This window comes from Poecilia formosa, unplaced genomic scaffold (assembly GCF_000485575.1).
Source record: "Poecilia formosa unplaced genomic scaffold, Poecilia_formosa-5.1.2 Scaffold271, whole genome shotgun sequence".
NCBI lineage: Eukaryota > Metazoa > Chordata > Actinopteri > Cyprinodontiformes > Poeciliidae > Poecilia > Poecilia formosa.
The window spans coordinates 589,343-597,354 of NW_006800210.1; the positions used below are offsets into that span (position 1 = coordinate 589,343).

At 38.4% G+C, this 8,012-nt stretch overlaps 1 protein-coding gene across 1 annotated transcript in view; it reads left to right on the top strand.

The window, feature by feature from the left end:
* Nucleotides 1-8,012, top strand: part of gmds (GDP-mannose 4,6-dehydratase) — a 184,412-nt gene that overhangs the window by 131,510 nt on the left and 44,890 nt on the right. The window lies entirely within an intron of this gene.

Genomic DNA, 8,012 nt, shown 5'->3' on the forward strand with positions numbered 1-8,012 from the left:
AGAAAATTACTAGTTCAGGTTGTTGCTGCTAACGGTGGTTCAACCAGCTGTGCTTTTTCCCATGTTTTTGGGCCATGACAAACATCAGCTGTAGTGAAAGTCGACACCAATGACCAATAATTCGGCATGGTCTTTAGCATTTTCTTAATTTGTGTGATAAAAATTAAAGAGTAAGCACATAAAGTAAGACTTGGTTATGTATAAACGTCTACTGTAGGAAGAGGTTATCTAGCATCAGTCTGGTACAGAGCCTCAGGCCATTTTAGAGTTGTAATTTCAATACTGTTTGCCTAATCCCAGTGCAAGATGGCTGCATATGATTGCCCATGTGTCCGGAAAGTTGTGGCATATGATGAATGTCTGCCCGAAAAGAGCAGTTGATAAGACCGCCTCATGACGTACACGACAATGACCTTGTTTCGCCTCAAATGTGACGCCTTATTTGTTTTTCTTGTTAAAGTGCACGTCGGTGGATATCCACGTGAATGTCTCGTATCACAGCCATAAGTGGAGGTCATTAATCTCATTATCAGTGCTAAGAGGTGGGGCGGGGCAGACTTGGAGCTCTGTCTGCTTTTTGAATGGTAGCAGACGCAGATCTGGTCCGTGGCAAAATAAGATCATTTTTTAAACTTATTTTTCTGGCTTTAACACTGTTATTTGGCAGCTCTGCAGTCATGCTATGGAACTGAGCTGAGAACGTCTAAAGCTACAAATGATCTTGAAAAGTCTGGGACGTAAACCTCTTGAAACACTGTTTCACTGCTTGGACTGCGCCTTTCAAACATAAATATGTTTTGAACTAAACCATTCCATTGTATTTGTAAGTGTATGCTTTGGGTTGATCTCCTTCTGGAAGATGAACCTTTAGCAACCCCTAAAAGGTTCCATCTTCCCTTCAACTTTTTAGCTTTCCTGTTGCAGCTAAAAAAGGCATTTGTGTCACCACCATGTTTCTCAGGGGTGCTAGTTGTTTGAGGGTGGGGAAGATGCAATCTTATCTTTCTGTCATACACATCGGACTAGAATGCCATCTTGGACATTTGCCTTACTTGTGGCAAAAATATTTAAGCTGGGATTCTAGGGCTTTTTTATTTCACAATATATTAGTTTTTACATCATTTCTATGAAGTGTAGGTCTGTGATTAGATTTATGTCTATTAGATCTTGACAGAGTCTCCGTCTTAAGCTTTGGATGACACTCCAGAGTTACCATTACCCTCTTAGCTGCCTCTCTGAATAATGTTGTCCTTACTCAGCCTGTCGCTTTCAGAGGACTGTTGGTTTGTAGGTACTAATGCTAATGCTAATGCTATTTTTATCTGAAAAACTGAACAGGATCTGTGAGAGGCCCAAGGATTGGCATTCTGGTTTAACCTTTTAACCTTACCGTGTTTTTAACTTCTCAACATATTTATTACTGATGTGTCCTGTTGTGTTCCTCGGTTGTCATGCTTCTGCTGATCACTGATGTTCACTAACAAGCCTTCACAAAACAGGTTCATTTGAGATTTAACAGAATTTCTATTTTGGGTTGTTTGTCTAAATGTGGGTGAAAGCAGTCACTTATTTTTTAAAAAGTTTTTAAAAACAACTACACAATGACATGCTTCTTTCTGATGGACTTTCACATAAGATTTTTATAAAATGTATTGGTTGTATTGTGAGAAAATGTCGAAAGGTTTAAAGGCTATGAATATTTTTTGTGTTTTTCTTTGACACTGCATGTGTGGTACGAGCAGATTCTGGGTGCATGTTTTGTGCATTTGGCCACATGTGGATACCTGTGTGCGAAACCATGGGGTTAATGGCATTAGCAGGCTGTGATTGGGCCTGATGGCTTTCTGCAGCCATAATAGCGACTCTATTAAGTGTTTACTGTGAGCAATTCCACATGTCAGCTGAAGTCAAGCAGCAGGAGAGAAGACTGAGGAGCTCACTCCCAGCCTCGGGAAGGCTGGGAGTGAGGCATGTAGGGGGAAGAAGGGAGGACTGAGGGGTCAGTTGGCCGCAGAGGAGGGAGGTCTGATAAGTCATTTTCCCTAAGCTGTGGTTGGATCTGATTTTAGGCTGAGGACTCCCAGTTTCAACACTCCAATCCAAAGATCCGTTATTCTGTAATTACATTTCATAAAATATAACCTTTCTGTTCCTCCTCTGTCACTATGCCTCTCTGCTTTTTCAGCCTGTGGAATTATAGTGTTGAGATTGCTCTTTGTGACCTATTCAAGAGTATTTCCAGTTAACTGGGTGCCTTTGGTTTATGCCAGGGATTTTCCCGCAACCTTCAGTTGTGCTGTGTCTGCTCTCTCTGACAGACGATCTGCCAAGGATTTATGATATTACACAAATGGAGGGGGAAAAAAAGATATGTAATCTATTACAGACACAATAAATTTAATTAAGTGGTAATATTTGAATTTGCTAAGCATTTGGATGTTAATAATTGCTGTTCTTTTGTTTTGTTTTTCTCATATATTTGTTTCTAAAAATTTCTCTTTCGAAGAGTTTGGTAATGGCGTCTTAATTTTTTTTTTTTAGGTCAGCTTAAAAAAATTCTTTCGATAGTGTTTTGGGTTTTGTTTATTTTTCTAACATTTCTACATTTGTTTCTGTTTGTGTAAGGCTTGTGGATTTTTTTCACCATACACTATTGACAGGCACTTTTGTAAGCCATGTTTGATAAACCAGGAAAATCTCAGGCAGAGGTCAGATCTGTTGAATAAGCTGAAGAGACAGCAGGAGGTTTTAGCTGTGCTCTGAGTTTGTCCCCAGTTTTTCATTCCTTCAAGTGTTTTTTTTTTCTTTTTTGAAAGCTTTATGGCACATTGTCTCATCCATTTTTCTGCAGTGCTTTAATATAATAGAGCATAATAAAATTAGAAATAGTGCACATTGTGTATGTCAACCAAACGTTTTTTTGTTTTGTTTTGTTTTTTCTATAGAAACATTGTTTTTGTTCAGTAAGTTTCTTCTTAAGTTAGCAAATTACAATCTTAAGCATCTTACCTTAATGCATATGGTGCTTTCTGTTTAAATGGTAATAACATAAACAATCCAACATTAATTTAGTAAATCTTGGATGTCATTAAGAGGCAGCTTATATCAAAAGGATAGTCAGGTTGAGAGGTTTGGTAGAAAGTACGAAGTTGTTTTAACGTGTGTAGATGGGGAATGTTGGATACAGTATAGAGTTCATCCTAGTATATTATTATATTGAGAACGGTCACCTCTGTCAGTAATACTTTACAAAATAAACCTTCTCAATTTAGTATTTGTCTGTAGTTTTGAACAAGGTTGTATCATACGGAGAATATGATCTTCAGTTCTTCAGTTCTAGGTTTTCTTTGTAGATTTGTATACAAAGTTTCAGGTTTTTTTTTTGTTTTTTTTTTAAAGTGATTGCTTGTTTTTATGAAAGGTAAGATAATAATATTGAACCTGGCACTGCCGTTTGTTAAACAGATTCACCAAATTTAAAACTTCATGATTAAATTTTGTTTGCTTTCGGAAGTGAAGCTAACAAGAACTGAACCAAAATTCAAATTCTGAAATAATATTTCATCTGTTTTGCCAGTTTTTGCCCCCTGGTATATGAATTTTCCCCTGTGTGTATCAGAGTATAATTCAGATACGAAGGGGTTTGTAACAGTTGCAGAGGTTGGGGTCTGTCTTAGCTGCTGTCGAGTGTCGAGTGTGGGGTGTGTGATGGGGTCATCCTGTGGCCATGTGAACAGGAAGGTATGGGTTCGGTGTGAGGGGCTGAACCTCTGAGCTGTTTATCAGATAGCTAATGAAGCAGCGCAATCCTGTGAGCCCCTGAGAAAGTGGAGGGACAGCAGTGGGGGAAAAATGGAAAAGGGGTCGGCGTAAAGTTGGGAGCATAAAAAATTAGAAAGGTCGGAAGCCAAAGCTCTGAGTAGACTGAGAAGAATAAAACGGCCTTCACATATTTCACTTCACTTTATTTCCCTCTACAATAAAAATACACATCGTATTATTTATTACATTTCCTGGTTAGAAATCAGCGGAGGCCATATCACTCAGCTCCTGCCGTAAACATTTTCTCTGGCTGCAGGAGAAGCGGAGCCGCGTTCCCAGCTCCCATCATCACGACCATCCAGTTTACTGCGGGCTACGCATCCATCAGCGTGGTTTGCAGGAAAGGGAGAAGGAAAGAGCTTGCTTCATTACAAGTTCAAATAATCAGCCAGTCAGATGATCAAAACAGTATTACAGTGTAGATGTCAGTGTTTGATGTTTTACAATTTCCAGTGATAATTAATTCTGTTCACACAGAACACAGAGAAGCTGAAACCTTTCAAAACATAAGACAGAAATTTTCAGGCCGGATTTAACATCTGTAGTACAGCTTTTTAATGGAATTTGTGTCCCACGTGTTTATTAAAATTCAATTCAGTTTACTTACATAATGCCAATTCACACTAAATATAATCTCGTAGCACTTAAGAAGACAAATGGGTCTCGTTCATATTCAGCTGCATAGAAACAAATTATATCAAACGGAAACCCAAAAGGAGAGGTGTAAGATTACTTTTTTTTTAGAAGAAAAAACAAAGTACAAAGAGTCAGTGGCAGCATTACTCTGTCAGTAAAGTTAACCAGAAAAGAGAAACAACTCTGCACAGTCACAAGTTAGGGTTACTTTCTATGGGAAATAAAAACAAAGAGACAAAGGTAAATACAGTTGTTTCTTTGTCTCCGTTATGAACCGCTCTCAGACAGGAAATGGAGGGAGAGATAGAGAGAGAGGGAAGAAATGTAGGAAATGCCTCAAGGTCGGGAATCCACCTCTGGATGGAGGACTAATAGCCTCTGTATGAGAGGCGCTTGCTCCACCGCTATACCTTTCACAAATCCTGAAAGTACACATGATTAATGGCTCAGTTAATGGCTCCATTCATAAACGAAACACAGCCAAACACAGAGGGACTGTGCCAGTAGTACTTTCTGTTGAACAGAAAATCAGGGTACGCACAGTTATTGGCAGCGGTAGATCTCTGGACGGCTCCATCCAGGAGCAAGACACTGACAAACACAGGATCACTGAACCAGAAAGAACTTTCAGTAAAAATTAAAAACAAAGATTCGACACAAAGTGAATAGCAGTAATAGATCGGCTTGTGTCTTCCATCAGAGAAAGGACAATTGAACACAGAACCACTGTGGCAGCTGTGCCTTCTACGTGCCTGCCTGTAGTTGCACTCAACACAATGTGAAATCTTGTTCAAGACCAAAAATATTCAATAATGCAAACTTGACTTGCTACTAGAAACAGCAAATTTCTGAAAGTGTTGTTGATCTGCTCTCTGTGTCACATGTTATTATTCCTGTGTGCGTTTGGTTTGATCTGGGTTGAATTGCTCTCTTAATTTATAAGAATAGAGATCAGAACAAAGAATCATGTCAATAAAGTTGTTTTTTTTTCTTCAAAGTCAAAATCTTCCATGATTATTAAACTGTTTACAGATTTACAGATAATGTAAAACTGTATTTGGCATAAAATCTTTGAATCAAGTTATTTTTGACTTAATCATTTCTGGGGGGGTTTAAAGATTTTTGTGTCACATTTCACTTCTAAAACCAATAATCAACAAGAAAAAAAAATTAGATGTACGATAATTTTTTCCTCCCCACCTTAACCAGCACAAATATTTGAAGCGGCTTTAGTCAGATGTGGATGCTACTATTATTATAAAACATGCTCTAATTGGTTAGACATTCAGGTGACATATTTGGCCTTTGTGACAGTGTGAGAGAATCTGTTTTGTTCATCAGGAGCCAAGGAGTGAGAGGTCAGAGGTCAGGCTCAGGGGAGTCATCAGTGCTGAGCGGTCAGATGACCCTAAACGATCCTCAAATAGGAAGGCTTCGCCTCCCTGAGGAAGTTCATTCCATCACCACTCTTGTGTGTTTGTGTGCGCTTGCATTCCATGTGCTTATCCAATAACACAATTAGTATATATAGTCCTTAATATAGTCCTTCAGTTCCATAGTTGTTGTTTCCATATTAACATACCAACTTTCAGAAAGCCTGAAGAAGTACTGTGATAGGAAAACAAAAAAGACTGGCTGCCAGGAAGAAAAATGTAAAGAGATAGCCAATCAGTGCAGAACTTTGCAATTATATTTCTAAATCTACTTTTGGATTCTATGTGTATAAGGAAGAAACTGTAGCCAATGGATTCATCCGTCATTTTAACTTGCATTTAGGTTTAATGTAAAATTTTAAAATAACTTTATCCCACAAACAATGTTGGAGAAAAAAATGACACAGTTGCTGACTCATCCATGTTTGGTATGTTAATCACAAGAATTGATTAACAATATGTTTTTTAAATTCCTTTGATGTAGAATTTGATCACAGAAATACAATTGAGGAGTTTCTGGTGTCCAGCATTTTGGATTTTTTTTACATTAATGAAAGACAGACACATCAATAAATATGACTGCAAAGACAAGATAGCATCTGCTAAATGCTCTGAGCGAGGCCGACAGCTTCTGCTTCACATCATAAAGCATTCTGATGTGGCAACCATATGCACACATGTTCAGATTCCAATGCAAGCTACTGTTGCAAGTGGAGCACATAAACTGTCTTGATAACACTCCTCTGGGGCAGTTTTTCCAGCAAATTAGTTCTGCTTTTTTCATTTCTGTTAAAAAATTATGAGAACCTGTAGCTGTTAAGCAGCAGCCCTCATTTTCATCAGTTGAGGTAAAAAATGTTTTGCAAAAGGCTAAGCTAGAGAGTAAAGTAACCCAACCACAGCTATGTGGAAAAATAGCCCTGAGTAAAAAGCTTTGCTTAAGCTAATTAATAGTTGGAAAGGCACAATGAAGTGTGTATGGTTTAAGATTTGTTTCTAAGTGTACATTTAACAAATAGGTTTCAACAAACCATTGGACAACAGGAATGGAACACAAAACAATTGTTTTTTTATTACGAATTATCAGAAATAAGTTTTAATAAGTTTGGTAGAGCTGCGCCACTGTGCAGCTCTACCAACTGCACAGTGGCGCAGTTGGTAGGGCTGTTGCCTTGCAGCAAGAAGGCTCTGGGTCCAATTCCCAGCCCCGGCCCCCCCGCATGGAGCCTGCATGCTCTCCCTGTGCATGCGTGGGTTTTCTCCGGGTACTCCGGTTTCCTCCCACAGTCCAAAACATGCCTCTCCAAATTGCCCCTAGGTGTGTGTGTGTGTGTGTGTGTGTGCATGATTGTTTGTCTTTGTGTTGCCCTGCAACAGACTGGCAACCTGCCCAGGGTGTACCCCGCCTCTCACCCAGAACATTAGCTGGAGATGGGACCAGCAACCCCCCCCCGACCCCACCAAGGGACAAGGGTGTAAAGAAAATGGATGGATGAAGTTTTAATGGATTTTTTTTTTACTTTATTACATGTGACAGTGCAAATATAAAGAAAAGTTAGAAAGTAAAAAGTATTAATCAATAAGTGTTATCCATTAATTTAATTGAAATAGCACTGAAAACTTTAAGTATTCCAGTAACTAAATTCACTTAGTGAAACACAGTATATTAAACAGACAGTGACATGATACCAAACTTGCAGCTGTGCTTTTCAAAGCAAATCAGAAAGACAAGTTAAGATGAGAACATATTCTAACATATGCATTTTGTTTTTATGTCAGTTTTGACAATAATTTATTTGATGAACTATTAATAATTTGTTAATAACTGCTATTTATTTAATTTTGAATGAAATGGCTTTCCATAAAGAAAACTACATCCATTTTTTTTTCCTGATCTACTAAAGCCTAGAATGAAATGGCATATGGCTTACTTTCACACTATGACACTGACTGCTGTATGAATTGAAATAAATATGCTGAATTAAACTGAATTATATTATATGCTATACAGATATATATAAAAAAAAAAAAAAAAATTCCCTTCTCACCCTCCGCGGGTGGTCTCTTTCATCCTCTGAGCTCGGGTCCTCTACCAGAGGCCTGGGAGCTTGAGGGTTCTGC